At 47.1% G+C, this 17,793-nt stretch overlaps 1 non-coding gene across 1 annotated transcript; it reads left to right on the top strand.

The window, feature by feature from the left end:
- Window positions 1-6,315: 6,315 nt before the first annotated feature.
- trnak-cuu (transfer RNA lysine (anticodon CUU)) lies at window positions 6,316-6,388 on the top strand. The gene has a single exon. It is a non-coding gene; the product is annotated as a tRNA-Lys (tRNA).
- Window positions 6,389-17,793: the final 11,405 nt, after the last annotated feature.

Below are 17,793 nucleotides of genomic sequence, written 5' to 3'. Positions count from 1 at the left end.
CTCCTAAGGCTCAGGACGAGGATAGATGGGTTACAGTTAGGGGGAGGAAAGGGGACAGACAGACAGACAGTGCAGAGATCCCCTGTGGGCATTCCCCTCAGCAATAAGTATACCGTTTTGGATACTGCTGGGGGGGATGACCTACCAGAGGAAAGCCATAGTAGTCAGTTCTCTGGCACTGAGCCTGACACTGTGGCAAAGAAGGGAAGGGGGCAGAATAGAAAAGTACTCATGGTAGGGGACTCGATAGTTAGGGGAATCGACAGGAGACTTTGTGGGCAAGATCGGGATTCCCGGAAGGTATGTTGCCTCCCTGGTGCCAGGGTCCGGGACGTCTCCGATCGGGTGTATAAAGTTCTGAAAGGGGAGGGCGAACAGCCAGAAATCGTGTTACATATTGGCACAAATGATATAGCCAGAAATAGGTTTGAGGATATAAAAAGTGATTTCAGGGAGTTAGGATGGAAGCTGCAGAGCAGGACGAACAGAGTAGTGTTCTCTGGTTTACTACCGGTGCCACGAGATAGCGAGGTGAGGAACAGGGAGCGGGCGCAGCTGAACACGTGGCTACGCAGCTGGTGTAGGAGGGAGGGCTTCAGATATGTTGATAATTGGGATGCCTTCTGGGGAAGGTGGGACCTGTACAAGAAGGACGGGTTGCATCTGAACTGGAAGGGGACCAATGTCCTGGGTGGAAGGTTTGCTCGAGTAGTTCGAGAGGGTTTAAACTAGTATGGCAGGGGGGTGGGAACCTGAGCTGTATACCAGAGGTGAGCGTTGATGCAGGTGAGGCAGTAGCAAGAGGTAGACCAGCTAGTGGGAAGGATTTTCCTGGGAAGGAACCAAGGGATCGGTTAAAGTGTGTTTGCTTTAATGCAAGGAGTATCAGGAATAAAAGTGATGAACTTAGAGCATGGATCAGTACCTGGTGCTATGATGTTGTGGCCATAACAGAGACATGGGTTTCTCATGGGCAGGAATGGTTGCTGGATGTTCCAGGGTTTAGAACATTTAAAAAGAATAGGGAGGGGGGAAAAAGAGGAAGGGGTGTAGCACTACTAATCAGAGAGGGTATCACAGCTACAGAAGCTTCCTTTGTCGAGGAAGATCTGCCTACTGAGTCAGTATGGGTGGAAATTAGGAACAGCAAGGGAGTAGTCACCTCGTTAGGGGTTTACTACAGGCCCCCCAATAGCAGCAGGGAGATTGAAGAAAGCATAGGTCGACAGATTTTGGAAAAGTGTGCACGCAGTAGGGTTGTTGTAATGGGTGACTTTAACTTTCCTAATATTGATTGGAACCTCCTTCGAGCAGAAGATTTGAATGAAACTGTTTTTGTAAGGTGTGTTCAGGAGGGTTTCCTAACGCAGTACGTTGACAGGCCGACGAGGGGAGAGGCCATTCTAGACTTGGTGCTCGGAAACGAGCCGGGGCAGGTATCAGATCTTGTGGTGGGAGAGCATTTTGGTGATAGTGACCATAACTGCCTCACATTTTACATAGCTATGGAGAAGGAGAGGATTAGGCAGAATGGGAGGATATTTAATTGGGGAAGAGGAAACTATGATGCGATTAGACATGAGTTAGGAAGCATGGACTGGGAGCAGTTGTTCCATGGTAAGGGAACTATAGACATGTGGAGATGGTTTAAGGGACAGTTGTTGGGAGTGATGAGTAAATATGTCCCTCTGAGGCAGGCAAGAAGGGGTAAGATTAAGGAACCTTGGATGACGAGAGCGGTGGAGCTTCTAGTGAAAAGGAAGAAGGTAGCTTACATAAGGTGGAGGAAGCTAGGGTCAAGTTCAGCTAGAGAGGATTACATGCAGGCAAGGAAGGAGCTCAAAAATGGTCTGAGGAGAGCCAGGAGGGGGCACGAGAAAGGCTTGGCAGAAGGAATCCGGGAAAACACAAAGGCATTTTACACTTACGTGAGGAATAAGAGAATGGTCAAAGAAAGAGTAGGGCCGATCAGGGATAGCATAGGGAACTTGTGTGTGGAGCCTGAGGAGGTAGGGGAAGCCCTAAATGAGTTTTTTGCTTCTGTCTTTACGAAAGAAACCAACTTTGTAGTGAATGAAACCTTTGAAGAGCAGGTGTGCATGCTGGAATGGATAGAGTTTGAGGAAGCTGATGTGCTGAAAATTTTGTCAAACATTAAGATTGACAAGTCGCCAGGCCCGGATCAGATTTGTCCTCGGCTGCTTTGGGAAGCGAGAAATGCAATTGCTTCGCCACTTGCGAAGATCTTTGCATCCTCGCTCTCCACTGGAGTCGTACCTGAGGACTGGAGAGAGGCAAATGTAATTCCTCTCTTCAAGAAAGGAAATAGGGAAATCCCCGGCAATTATAGACCGGTAAGTCTCACGTCTGTCGTCTGCAAGGTGTTAGAAAGGATTCTGAGGGATAAGATTTATGACCATCTGGAAGAGCATGGCTTGATCAAATACAGTCAACACGGCTTTGTGAGGGGTAGGTCATGCCTTACAAACCTTATCGAGTTTTTTGAGGATGTGACTAGAAAGGTTGATGAGGGTCGAGCTGTGGATGTGGTGTATATGGACTTCAGTAAGGCATTTGATAAGGTTCCCCATGGAAGGCTCATTCAGAAGGTCAGGAGGAATGGGATACAGGGGAACTTAGCTGCTTGGATACAGAATTGGCTGGCCAACAGAAGACAGCGAGTGGTAGTAGAAGGAAAATATTCTGCCTGGAAGTCAGTGGTGAGTGGGGTTCCACAGGGCTCTGTCCTTGGGCCTCTACTGTTTGTAATTTTTATTAATGACTTGGACGAGGGAATTGAAGGATGGGTCAGCAAGTTTGCAGTCGACACAAAGGTCGAAGGTGTCGTTGACAGTGTAGAGGGCTGTTGTAGGCTGCAGCGGGACATTGACAGGATGCAGAGATGGGCTGAGAGGTGGCAGATGGAGTTCAACCTGGATAAATGCGAGGTGATGCATTTTGGAAGGTCGAATTTGAAAGCTGAGTACAGGATTAAGGATAGGATTCTTGGCAGCGTGGAGGAACAGAGGGATCTTGGTGTGCAGATACATAGATCCCTTTAAATGGCCACCCAAGTGGACAGGGTTGTTAAGAAAGCATATGGTGTTTTGGCTTTCATTAACAGGGGGATTGAGTTTAAGAGTCGTGAGATCTTGTTGCAGCTCTATAAAACTTTGGTTAGACCGCACTTGGAATACTGCGTCCAGTTCTGGGCGCCCTATTATAGGAAAGATGTGGATGCTTTGGAGAGGGTTCAGAGGAGGTTTACCAGGATGCTGCCTGGACTGGAGGGCTTATCTTATGAAGAGAGGTTGACTGAGCTCGGTCTCTTTTCATTGGAGAAAAGGAGGAGGAGAGGTGACCTAATTGAGGTATACAAGATAATGAGAGGCATGGATAGAGTTGATAGCCAGAGACTATTTCCCAGGGCAGAAATGGCTAGCACGAGGGGTCATAGTTTTAAGCTGGTTGGTGGAAAGTATAGAGGGGATGTCAGAGGCAGGTTCTTTACGCAGAGAGTTGTGAGAGCATGGAATGCGTTGCCAGCAGCAGTTGTGGAAGCAAGGTCATTGGGGTCATTTAAGAGACTGCTGGACATGCATATGGTCACAGAAATTTGAGGGTGCATACATGAGGATCAATGGTCCGCACAACATTGTGGGCTGAAGGGCCTGTTCTGTGCTGTACTGTTCTATGTTCTATGTTCTATGTTCTACATGATTTCGCAAAAGCGGATCACGAAGCAAAGACACGATCTTTTCGGTCGCGTTCTCTGGTGGACTAATGGTTAGCATTCAGCACTTTCGCCGCTGCGGCCTGAGACCGATTCCCCGTAAGGGAGTAGAAGCTCTGTAGTACTACTCTGTGTTGGTGATGGCGCTTCTGACTGATTTTTCAGGAGCTGACACCCGATCTGTTTTGTCCCAAAAGTTATCAATTAAGATAAAACAAAGAACTGCGAAAATCTGACACAAAAACAGGAGCTCAAAGAGAAACTCAGCAAGCATGGTAATATCTGCCGACGGAAACAGAGTTAACATTTCGGATCCACTGACCATTCGTCACTGCCAGGTTAACTTTGTGTTTCTATAGTATAATGCAGGGACACATTGTTAACTTTATCTTTTGAATCAGCCTATTTATCAAAACCACACTCGCTCCTTAGCTTACCAGCATTAACCTTTGAAATTTAAAGGGACTTGAACAGCACTAATGCTCTGTCTGTCGCCCTGAGGTGGTGAAATTCTCTGTTCGTTTTTTCTTTTCTTTTCTTTTCTGTCATTTAGCAGCCATGTCGAGTGGAGAATTAGTCCTTCCAGTGTAAACCACAGTATGTGCTTCTAATTATCTCTCCTTGTCTCTGTGTAACCAACTGGCCGTCTTTCACATTATTTGACAGTCCATCTGTATATACCGCTCATTTCCTGTTTCTGCTCTGTGTAAAGCCTGACATTCGGAGACACTCTGAGAATGGAATGTTTTGTACTGGACTGACATTCCTCGGATAATGTGTCTTTCGTTATGACTGAGGTAAGGAGACATTTCTTGTCTCAAAAGATTACGAATCTCCAGAACTCAAATTGGAATTCCTAATCCAACAGGAAAAAAAAACAATGCTGCCACAATTACAGGATTATAGTGACGTCTTTACTGTTGGTGTAAAATGTTTGAACGATGACACTAGAAAATGAGAGTGATCAGCTTGTGGTCTCTGTGCCAAGATCACCACATTCCCTGGTAAGGCTGCAGTTTATTCTGCCTCACCTCGTTATTCCTGCCAAACTGGGAATGAAGGGATGAGAATACAAGTAAAGGAGAAGCAGAAGTGCTTGTGGAAGAGCAGAAAGGAACTTCATGATGAATCCAACAGTAAAAGAGGAGACCCTGAAGCAGACTCAGGATGTCAAATGTGTTTTCTTTGCCAATAAAACTCACCGCCTCACAAAGCAGGGACCATTGAATTGGAGCAGTGACAGTGAGTATCTTTGTTGGTTGTTCACACTGTGCATGTTACCATTGTTGCTCATGTTCATGCTAACTCCACCACTCTAATGCATGTAAGCATCACACATAAACTGGAGATAGGAGCTGAAAACTGTGAGACGTCCAGGTGTGCAACGAGACTGGCTCCCTGCATTAGGAGCTTCGGCAAAGCCTTATGCCAATAGCTTCGGTTTTGCAATTAGTCAGTGCATTCAGTTATTGAGAGAAAGAATTGTGTTTCAAGACTGCCCAAGAGCGCAGCTTCCTTTGTTTTACTACTCTATGATGTTTCCGGTGATACAGAAGATTGTCAATCGGGATTGTGCCTTCAGAAGATAGTTTTGAAACTTTGTCAGCTCCACTGTTTTCCAGTCAGACCTCAGACATCCAGGTTTTAATGCAGTTATTCTCAACATTGTGTTCCGACAATTAAACCAAGTATGTACCTACATTTAATTAATAGAGGTTTATGAAGACTTTGGAATCAGACAAACCCATCAATGAATGTGCCTTCCCCAATTCCACTCTCAGTGAGACAGGGACAAGCAGCAGGATTTTGTCACCACACTGTCCAATCTTCCCCCATGCAGAACATGGCCACTGCATCTTCAATCAGCCGCTTTCTGCACATCCCTGGAAGGCAAGATCCTACAACCAGGGCCAATCTTCTCCATCCACCAAGGACAGGATCAAGAACAAACAGGAAGATTTCTTCCGCTCAATAAATCCCAGAGCACCTTTGACACAATCTCCGAGTGAGTGGAATTTTCTCTTAGCTCCACGTGGGAAAACTCAACTGACACTCCCTATGAACGGTTCTTCTCCTGTGAAAAATGGCATTGCACAAGCAATGCAGCAAATTCTTCTTGATCTCTGAATATTTTTTGACTGAACTGTGAAAATCAAGCCCCCAAATAAGAAGCTGCAGAAGTTGCTGATGTACTGATCAAACAAAGTGCTGAAAGTATTGAGTGAGACTGGGCAGATAGATACACATCTCACACAGTCTGTAGCAGAAATGACTGGGTTTATTGAAGCAGATTCACCCTCCCAGAGTGACTGACAGTCGTATGGGTAGCTGATGGATGAGGGCACCGACATTTAAATATGAATTTTGAATGTTAAATGAAAATGGATTATTATGGTCTGAAGGAGTAACAACTGAAAATTGGAAGATGTCAATGATATTATTTGTGATCGAGAGGAATGAACTTGGAACGTGTGATTTTCGAGGTGAATCATCTTTGGCACATTGAAATGAGGTTGCATGGGCTTTGATGGTGTGAAAAGGGAAAATAAAGATTTTAGATAAAAATAAGACAAGCAAGTCAAGCCTGGCTAGGTCAGTTGGTAGAGCATGAGACTCTTAATCTCAGGGTCGTGGTTTCGAGCCCCACGCTGGGCGTCGTAGCTTCTTACTGCTTTGCTTTCTGTGGTGAAGCTTAGCTTTCCAACATTATCAGCGAAACGAGCAGCTGTAGCTGTGCTGAAAGCATGATTGTACTTCTGCTGCTGTGATGAAAATCCTGGTTTCCAGTTTAGCAGTGAAAAGAAATTCCACTTCACTGGAAATCGCAGAGATCATTTTGGACGTGCAGCCGCTTGTGTAATAAATGACAGGACTTGCAAAGGCGCTAACCCAACTCCAACCCTGCACCAATACGAATGTTCAGAGTCAGAAACTGACAATGGTCACGTCCTGGGCAGCTCCATGTTAAATGGAGCTGAAACAGAACTAACTAACTCTGGGGGTACCACGGAAAACTTCAATGACTTCTACTTGAACTCCATTGACTGGTAAAATTATTGTCTTTTATGACCACATGGGTTTATTCATTAAAATTTTCATTGTCGGTAAAAGAGGGGGAATGTTGTGCGTTTTCACTGTGTGACAGAAATGATCTTGGTGAACCCGGAAATATGGTAAAGTCGTGTGTTCTCTATCAAAGTATAAACAAAAAATACTTTCTCACAGGCACATGACATTTTTTGCACGTTGGAATCTGGCACGATGAGTTTCAGCTTTCTGTTGGTATTTGTTTTGATTGAAGAACTATCAGCATTTGGTGTGAAATTAATATTGTCGCGGGGCACTGCCGAGCAGCCAAGAAAATGGACGAGGAGGATAGCGATCGACCAAACATTCCCCTGTACCTTGGCTTGACTTCTGTGCAGTAGCAACATTGGGAAACGTCACATTGCAGTTGTCTGGTTGTGTGACCTAGCGGTCGAAGATATTGAAATAAAGTTCAAATTTCTCAGGAAATGTGGGTTCAAATCCCTCCACTACCAGCTGTTATATCAAAGCTATGTAGGATGGGCTGTGTTTAGCTTGTCTCTGCTTTGTCCAATGTAACCTTTGATTTGGGAGAGCACAAATAATTCATCAGGTTAGCGTCCATAGTGTGTTTCCATGATGCAATAGTTAACATGTACAGAAATCCCCTCGCATGACAACAGGAAAAAGCAGGCTGCACTGCTACTAAACATTCCAGGCAAGTTGCATTGCTCACCCCTTTGCTGCAAGTGAATGCAAATCCTCATTTCGCTGCTGCTGTGAAACCAAATCTTGCATTGAACCTACTCGCACTTATTTGCTATTTTTTGGTGAAAATGAGGGTAATTGAGATGTAAAATTTATTTCACTTCCTTCAAGAAAGGAACATGATGAGCTACTTTTTCAATACGCTGAATTCGTTGTGGTGCAGGCACATCCACATTTACTCTTTTATTTCCTGACTTGAGCAGTTTCTAGTAAGTCATGTTGCACTAAACATCCAGCTCATTTGGAGGAACAGTTTGGAATTACCCCGATGCCAGTCGTTTCAGTAGTTCATAACCCAGCAAACTGGAGGTGTTTCACAGAAAGCATTCATGCTTCTGTTGTGTGTTAAGATGTCTCTGTTTGGGGATTCACTTGAGACATGAGGTTGTGAGTTATTTTCCCGAATCCAAAATTCTCACTGAGAACCTGGGAAGGTGTAACAAAGAATGGTCATTTTTGGAAAAAGTAAACAAACACTTTGCCTGTGGGAGGCTCTCATTCCTCTTAGCCCAACCAATTCATACACGCATTCAGGTGCCTTTGAAATGTTGTAATTTTTATGAGCCTCCGCCACTTCCCCTGGCAGTTGCCTCCATACACACACCGCATTCAGCATGAAAAATGGCCCTCAGAACTCTTTTAATTTATTCCCCTCTTATCTTAAATATATGCCCCCTCATTTTGCGCTTGGAGTCATACTTGTAAAATGACATTGACTATTCCCGCTGTCCAGATCCCTCATGATTTTATAAATTTTGCTCTGATGTTGCACGAAAAATTGCCCCAGCTGGTTCAGCCTCGCCCAACAGTCCATACCCTGCAACTCTGGCAACATCCTCGTTAATATTTTTTGGGCAATTTTACGTGGTATCTTTTACTTTTAACAACGTTAATAACGCTGGGCAGCATCGATCTATTGGAAACAGAGAAATCAAACGTTGAATGGCTGCAAATTTCAATGGTGTTTGAAGGACAGCGGGGAGACAACTTGTCCAGAGTGTTTCTGTAGTGTAGCGGTTATCACATTCACTTAACATGCGCAAGGTCCCTAGTTTGAAACCAGGCAGAAGTAGTGGTGCTCCATTTATGACAATGACAGGTTTCTGCATTTCTGCAAACAGAGCTACCTTACCTTGCTCTTGTTGTCAGTGAGCCTTTCGTTCTGATCAGCCGCTCCAAATTGCTGTTGTCATAACACTTTCGTTGTGGAAAGGAGGGAAATTCCAATGCATTGCTGTGGAAAACTTCTCTCCTTCCTGCTGCCGAATATGGATGGATTTGTAGAGCTCACGTGCTCAAGTTTTTTGTGAGTGCATTGGGCGTGCCCGTGTTTTTTTTTCTGTAGTGCAGTCGTGTCATTTTTGACTTAGGTGCAAGAGCGTCCCAGTTCAAAAACAAGGAGATTTCTGATGTGCTGGTGTCGCAGTGCAGCATTCATTCATGATTTACCCTCTCTGTCAAATGCAGCTCAAAGTAGTCTCTGAGAGGCCGAATTCCGTTATTGTCTGCCCTGTCACAACGTGTGTGAATCAAAACCAGAAGTCCTCATTCATATTTTGGAGTAGAGAAACATGGTCGCATCTCTAAGCACCGGGACACAATATTAGCAGCTTATCGAGACAACAACACGAACGAATGGATTTACAGGCTCGCGCTCTCGTACAGAAACTGAAATTAAAGTGTATTCTTGAATTGAACTCATGTTGGGTTTGAAACTGAAGAAATGACATGACAAGCTGCTAAATAAGATTGCATCCATTATGTTTTTCTTTTCATTGCAAAGGAGCAAGAAATTCTAAACAAGGAGGGATAGGATAGCGCGGCCAATGCAGCTCCGGGGAAATTTTTTGCAGAAATGCAGAAACCTGTCATTGTCAAAGCTACCATATTCAGTCAGCAGCAAGAGACGTGAAGGTGACTCAGGCGCGATAGCTTTTCACTTCATGAACAAAAAACAATCATGTGCTGTTAGCACCTCTTCGGCATCTCTGATCGCCTTTTACGTTCTGTCAATATATTTACAAAGTGCCTTTTGTGCACCTCTGAGCAAGTGCCGTGGAATTTAGCAAAATGTAGTGAGTCGCTTTTCTTCATTTCCCATGCAGGTTTCCAAACCAGCTGGCTGCCGTCTGACATTTACTCATGTCCAGGCCTGGAAGGTTCTGCAGGAAATTGGACGGTTTCAGAGATGGACAAGAAAGGTAGCAACTCATACTTACACCGAGGTTTGAACATCTGTCATTCTGGAATTCTCATGCCAACTCGTATTTATTAGATGGAGGGCTTTCTTTCCGTCACTGGGTCTGCTAAACCAGCATGGTAACTGTAAGTAAGCTGTACGGCATCATCTTGCACACAGCCTGCTCAGCTTGGTGCATTTCGCTGCAGTCCAATGCTTTTCATTAGAATGCGAAAGTCGTTCTGCTTCGTACAATGAGTGAAATCATTGACCAAAGCTTAAATCCAAATTCCAGAAACCTGATGCAGTCATGTGTTTGTTGTCAAAGTATCATAGTATCACCGAATATACTTTCTCACAGGCACATTACATTTTTTTGCTGAACTGAATCTCACAAGATGCATTCAGCTTTCCATTGGCATTTGTTTTGATTGAAGAGCTATCAACTTCTGGTGTGAAATTAATATTGTAACTGAGCATGGCTGAGCAGCTAAGAAAATGGATGAGGAGGACAGTGCTCCTCCGAGCATTTCTCTGAGCCTTCGCTTTAGTTGTGAGAAGTAACAGCGTTGGTAAATATCTCCTGTCACCTGGCTGGTAGTGTGGCTGAGCAGTCTACGGCGCTGGAATGACTTTCCGGTTACTGTGAAGGCGTGGGTTCAAATCCCACCAATGCCAACTGTTGTACTGGATCTGTGGAAGATGGGCGGCATTTAGATTGCCTTTGTTTCGCCCAATGGAACCGTTGAGGTGGGAGAGTTCATCAGATCAGCTTCCACAGTGCAGTACTCAACGCATGTGGAATCTCCCCAGTATGACAGTGGGAATAAGCAGGTTGTGCTTCAAAAGAATGCTGTTTGTTATTTCACTGCTCTTGTTTAACAAAATCCTGCATTGGACCACCTCACAGTTATTTGCCTTTTTTTTGGTGAAAAGGAGGGTATTTGAGATGTGAAATTTCTTTCACTTCCTTCAAGTAGCGAGCTGATGAGTCACTTTCTTGATATTTTGAACTCGTTGCGGTGCAGGCACACCCACATTGTTCACCAGAACGGAAATCTAATCTAATCGAGACCGTGATTGCTTGGATTGACTTTTAGTGTGCCATTCTTATGCTATTCTTTTATTTCCTGACGTGAGCAGTTTCCATTAAGTGTCATTGCACGAAGCATCCAGCGCATTTGGAGAAGCAGTTTGGGATTGCCCTGACGCCAGTTGTGTGAGTCGTTCGTGATGCATAAAACTGGAAGTGTTTCACAGAAAGCATTCATTCTTCAGTGTGTCTGGAAATACGTTTGAATTGTCATTTTTGCTTCAGTTGCGCGTTAAGAGCTGTCTGTTTGGGGATTCACTCGATACCTGTGAGGTGCTAACACGGTTTCTAAGGTATCTTCCTGCATCCAATATCCTCATTGTGAACCTGGGGAGATGTCACAGAGAATGGTTCTTGGGGGCAAAAGTGAATGAACACTTCACCTCTGGGAGGCTCTCATCCCTCTAAGCCAAAGTAATTCAGCTGCGTTTAAAATGTTGTAATTTTTGTGAGCCTCCACCATTTCTTCTGGTAGTTCATCACAGGCACGCAACACCTACAGCATGAAAAAAATGCCCCTTAGGTCCCTATTAATTTATTCCCTTCTCACCATAAATATATGCCCCGTCGTTTTGTGTTCGGACCCACTCTGGCAAAATGACATATACTGTTCCCCCAATCCATATCTCACATGATTTTACAGACTTCTATCAGGTCGTTCCTCAGCATCAGAAGCTCCAGGAAACATTGCCCCAGTTGCTTCAGCCTCACCCAACAGTCCAAACCCTCCAACTCTGGCAACATCCTCCTGAACATTTTCTGCGCAATTTTACAGAGTATCTTTTATTTTTAACAATGCCAATAACGCTGGACACCATCGATCTGCTTGAAACTGTAACTAACGCGGCGAGAATTTCAGGAAAGTGGTTCATCACCTGCACCTATGGAGTAATTAGAAACGGGCAATGATATTTCAGATTGAAATTGCGATTTGACAAGAAGAGCAATTGTCCATTGTTATTTTTAGTTTTCCAAAATAAAGTCTGGGACATTCATTGTGGAGGCCCAGAAATAGTCTGATCCCAGCCACTGCAGAGACATCCGTGTCACCAGGAACAGTCTCCTCTGCACCCAGAGCCACCTCCCTTTGAGCCTTTCTGCTTTTTGTCTGTTCCCAAGTACCTGATGGGGCCAATCCCCAGATTTCTGCATTGAATTTTTGTCATTTCAATGTTTCAGCTCAGGGAATGACACCGAGAACATAAGGTTCAATGTCCCAGCATAATAAAGAAGGGAAAGATTCTTTGACTGACTGCTCAATCAGAAATGTTACCCCTCACTCTCCCCTGAGTCTGGTTCGCAGTGTGTTTTGAAAGATTTAAGAAGCTGCAAACTGGGCTATCTGTTTTATTTCCTTTCCATGTTCCACCTACCAAGTGACAATGTTGGTGCTGTTTATAATGTTGGAGATGGGTAGCAGTTTGTTTGGGAATATTGATTAAGCTGATAGCAAGAAGTTTTATCTACTGACCAGAGTCATTAAACAGATTAGATGGATTTAAAGAGACTTAAAGGAGATGTATTTGCATTTATGCAGCGCTTATCAACACCAGTGAGGAAAACAGTTTACCGATGACAGACATTGTTTAAAACTCGATTTTTTTTTGTCTGAATATGATGTAAAATCAGAATTCACACGACATTAGGTGAGAGTCCAACAGGTTTATCTGCAATCACAAACCTTCAGAGCATGGCTCCTTCATCAGGTGAAGTGGATGGGTGCAATATATTCACAGCAAAGTCTCTTAGCGATCATACACCAAAATTGATTTCATTAAGAAACGCCTCCAAATTCTCTCGAAGATTAAAGAAAACACGTCAAAGGCAACAAGGGCTCACGTAGAATTCAAACTTGCAGCTTCTCGCACACCTGGCATCCCCCTGAACGTAAACTCAGACCATGAGACCAGCAATCTAGCCTGGTGAAGTCCGACTTAACAACAAATCAGGTACTACTCAGGCAGTGACAATGTCCATGCCTCGGACGTAAGAGACCAGAGCTCATTTGCTTTCTGTTCCAGAGGTGTGCATTAATATATATCAACAAGTTGATTAGACAGAAATATGAATTTCCATTGCTTCAGGCAGCGAAAACTGTAATAAACAACTTCTCGTTCCATCTCCTCGTTCCCGGGATGGTGCTATTTGTCCCTTCCGCTGGGACTATCTCCATTGGCAGATGCATTAAACCATTTCCATCCACGGGCAGGCATTGCCAGGAGATAGTGTACGCTGTGCAGCTCCCCTCAATCGCTGGAAGAGGGAAGGAGCAGAAGGGGTGGAATCAGTTTTGTTCAGCAAATCACAAACTGCAATTTGGAACTTTCATCAAATGACATTCATCCAACACAGATAGAAGGATGGACAGCTGCTGGGAGAGGGACAGAGGAAACAGGAAATTAGTCCCTTCTTCAACTTATAGTAGGATCATTCTGTGTAACCTATTTGGCGTTCAGGATTCATCTGCACGCAGCATCCTGCAAGAAACACAGGAGCAATGCGGGTTTACGTCCATTTGCTGCCACCGGAGCAGGAGTTATTATGTGACACTAACTTTTTCAGATGAAGAGAATCCCCCATGGCCCTGAGTTTCAGAGCGACAGACATTACAATGCAGAAGGGAGGTTTAAAAATGAGCCATTGTTTCTCCCTCACCCGCTCCGTCAGTGAGTGGGAAATGAAGTCATCAACCTATGATAGCATTCCTGCGCAGAATGAAGCCATTCAGCAAATCGCGCTCTCGCGACTCACTGTCACTTGTATTTCTCTGCTGTTATTTTCATTCATTGATATTTGTCCTCATGATGGTGAACTGTGCATGTGCTGAGATGCTGTCTGTGACATGATGCTCCTCTTATTATTCATGTTTGAAACAACGAGGGCATTGAACCGGAAGGTTCATTTTCAGACATTTGATCACCTTTTTTTATTTGAAAAATATACTTTATTCATAGGATGTACAAAAAATAAAACGTATTTATACACCTACCCAATCATGCACGCTGCTCCGGGTTACCCAGGGGTTACACACACCGAATAAAGGAAAAAAAAAACAAAACAATGAAGTAACAAAAAACAAAGAAAATCCCCCAGCAGTCGTCTCCCCGCACAGTCCCCATTGGCCCCCTGACCAGTTGGGGAAGGCGCCACCTGGGCCCACTTCCCCGATAGGGCCCTTATTTTATATTCTGGACGAGGGGTTTCATACCGTGGTCTTTCCCCACCGCGCCTTGGCGGCGGCTGCCCCAAGCTTTCGCGCGTCCCTCAGCACATAGTCCTGGACCTTGGAGTGCGCCAGTCTGCAACACTCGGTCGGGGTCAGTTCTTCCAGCCGGCAGACCAGCAAATTGTGAGCAGACCAAAGAGCGTCTTTCACTGCACTGATGGTCCTCCAGGCGCAGTTGATGTTGGTCTCGGTGCGCGTCCCAGGAAACAGCCAGCAGAGCACGGAGCCCCGCGGGAAGGATCTGCTCGGGATGAACCTTGACAAATACCATTGCATCGCCCTCCAGGCCTCCTGCACATAGGCAGACTCCAGAAGGAGGTGATCGACAATCTTGTCCCCCCGCCCACTGTAGCCACCTCGAGGGCAACGTGTGGTGGCGCAGAGATTCCAGGCATGCATAAAGGTTCTCACTGGCAGAGCCTCTCTCACCACCAGCCAAGCAATATACTTATGCTTGTTTGAACGTTGTGGCTATGAGGCATTCTGCCAAATGACTTTGGCAGTCTGCACGGGGAACCTCACGACGGGATCCACCCTGTCCATTCGCGAAGGGTCTCGAGGATGCTACATGCTGACCACTGCCTGACGGCCTTGTGGTCAAATGTGTTTCCTTTCAAAAATTTCTCCACGAAGGGCAGGTGGTACGGGATGATCCAACTACTCAGAGCATTCCGCGGCAATGAGGCCAGGCCCATCCTTCGCAGCACCGGGGACAGGTAGAAGCTCAGTAAGTAGTGACACTTGGTGTTTGCGTACTGAGGATCTATGCACAGCTTGATGCAGCTGCACACAAACGTAGCCATCAGGGCGAGGGTGGCATTCGGTACGCCCTTTCTCCCATTTTCCAGGTCTTTGTACATGGTGTGCCTGCGGACCCGTTCTATCCTCGACCCCAAATGAGGTGGCAGATGGCCCGGGTGACTGCAGCGGCGCAGGTCCAGGGAACAGGCCAAGGGTGCGCCAAATACAACAGAACCGAAAGCCCCTCGCACCTGACAACCACGTTCTTACCCACGATGTAGCGGCACTGGAGCGTCCAACTGCCCAGCCTCTGCTTCAGTTTGGTGATACGCTCCTCCCAAGTCTTAGTGCACACCCCAGCTCCACCGAAACAAACACCCAGCACGTTCAGTTAGCCTGTCCTGACGGTGAAGGTGATGAAGGAGCAGTCGTTCCAGTTCCCGAAGAACATGGCCTCGCTCTTAACCCTATTGACTTTGGGGCCCGAGGTCAGTTCAAACTGGTCACAGATGTCCAACAGCCTACTCACCAACCGACGATCGGTGCAGAAGTCGACGACGTTGAACATGTACAGGAAGGTCTTGACCTGAAGTCCTACGCTGCCTGGGATAGTCACGCCCTTCAGGCTCACGTCCTTCCTGATGGATGCGGCAAAGGGCTCCACACAGCACACAAACAAGGAAGGAGAGAGCGGGCAGCCCTGCCTGACTCCAGATCTGACGGCAAAACTGTCCAATTCCCACCCGTTGATCAAGACTGTGCTAACGATGTTGGTGTAGAGCTGCCGGATCCAATTGCGGATGCCCTCCCCAGAACCCAATCTGGAGAGGACGTCCCTCATGTAAGCGTGAGAGACCCTGTTGAAGGCGTTCTTCTGGTCCTGGCTGACGAGGTATGTGTCCACCCGCCTGTCCTGCACGTAGGCATTCGTATCCCTGATAAGCGCGCGGCTCTCAGCGATCTTCCTGCCCAGCACAGCACAGGTTTGGTCAGGGTGAATCACCGACTCCAGGACAGACCTGACCCGGTTGGCTATGACCTTGGCCATGATTTTGTAGTCCACAGTCAATCGTGAAATGGGACGCCAATTCTTAATTTCTTCCCTCTCCCCCTTCCTCCTGTAAATGAGGGTGATGAGGCCCTCCCTCATGGACTTGCATATTTCCCCTGACCAAAGCGCACTATCGTACACCTCCAGCAGGTCCTGACCAATCAGGTCCCACAGAGCGGAATACAGCCCGACCGGTAAGCAGTCGCTGCCGGGAGTCTTTTTCCTCTCCAAGGACTTGAGGGCTCTGGTCAGCTCATCCAGGGATATCAGCCGGCCCAGCCACTCCTTCGTGCCATCGTCTAAGACCTCCGTGATAGATGACAGGAACGACTCAGAGGCCGGGCTGTCCGTGGGCTTCGCGTCGTAGAATCTGGCATAGAAGGCTCTGCCGATTCTCAAAATGCCAGGCCGAGACGACGTCACTGAGCCGTCGTCCTCCTTCAGCTGGCTAAGCATAGAGCACTCTTTGTGCACCTTCTGAAAGAAGAAACGTGAGCACGTCTCGTCCTGCTCCACGGAGCAGAGCCTGGACCGGAAGATTATCCTGGAGGCTTCAGCGGCGAAGAGCGGGGCTTGCTGGCCCATCACCTCACGGAGGTCCTCCGTGACATCGACCCCCATCAACTGCAGAAGGAGCAGGTTCTGCACCCTTTTCTCGAGTCGCGACAGCTTTCCCCGCCCCTCTCTCGCCTTCCGAACACCCTTGAGGACAAAGAACCTCTTGATGTTCTACTTCACCGTCTCCCACCAGTCACAGGGAGACTCAAAGAGGGGTTTCACGGTTCTGCAACCAGCATACTCCCTCTTAAGCTCCTCAACATTTTCTGGGGTCAACAGAATCGTGGTGAGCTTCCACGTCCGCTTGCTGGCCGGCTGGTCATCCTGTAAGTGACAGTCGGCCAGCAGGTGGCAGTGGTCAGAGAAGAACACCGGTTCGACGCTGGTGGACTTGACTGAGAACACCCGTGTCACAAACAGCAAGTCTATTCTTGAGCGGGTAGACCCGTCTGGCTGTGACCAGGTGTATCTCCGCTCCGCTCCATCTGCTGGGCTGCTGAAGACGTCGAGCAGTTTGACATCCTTCACCGTGTCCATCAGGAATCTGGATGTGACGTCCAGTTGACTCCCGCCACCCGCTGTCACCACCCCGGATCTTCCATCTGCATCAATGATGCAGGTGAAGTCTCCACCTAGGATGATTGGCCTGGAAGCAGCCAGCAGGGGTGGAAGCTGCTGCAGGGCGGCCAACTGCTCACTCCATACCGCTAGGGTGTACACGTTGATCAGCCTCAGGGGAGCTTCCCTGTAGGCGACATCAGCCACCCGGAGGCGCACCCCCACCACCTGCTGAACTTGAGAGATGGTGAAGTTGCGCCCCCGCAGCAGAATAGCCAGGCCCAAGGAGCGACAGTCATTACCCCCTGACCAGAACGAAGGCCCACAGGCCCAGGTGCTGGACCAATTCCCATATCTGTTGATGTGCGGTATCCCGCACTCCTGCAGAAACAGGAGGTCCGCCTTGACGGTGGTCAGGTCGGCCAACGTGGACACACATCTTGCATTAGACTTGACGCTGCACACATTAATGTTCGCAACTCGTATCCCCATTGTGGGCAGTGACCGCAGTACCCTCCCCAAGTCCAAGGTCCTGGCCCTCCATCTGTCCCTTCATGCCCATTGCCCGGGCTAACTGCTGGACACTCTGCAGGCTCAGGAAACCGTCCATGCTGCCTTCCAGGTGGCATCCCCCCGTCGGTGGTATGGAGGCAGGAGAGTCCGGCTCTGGGTCAGGCTGGGGACGAGCTGTTTCCAGCTTCCCACCTGGACGTTCCGGGGGTCCCTTCAGGTCCCCAGTGGCACGTGCCTGGGTGCTGGAGAGAGCCCCAGGATGCCTCCCGTCACCTGGAAGCTGGGTGCTGCTTTCCTTCTCCCTTGAAATCTTTAGCTTCTGCTTTGGGCGGGCCTCCTCCGAATC

Source organism: Stegostoma tigrinum, unplaced genomic scaffold (genome assembly GCF_030684315.1).
Source record: "Stegostoma tigrinum isolate sSteTig4 unplaced genomic scaffold, sSteTig4.hap1 scaffold_67, whole genome shotgun sequence".
In the NCBI taxonomy this organism is placed as follows: Eukaryota; Metazoa; Chordata; class Chondrichthyes; order Orectolobiformes; family Stegostomatidae; genus Stegostoma; species Stegostoma tigrinum.
The sequence above is the reverse complement of the archived record's forward strand: the minus strand, read 5'-3'. Positions and strand labels throughout refer to the sequence as shown.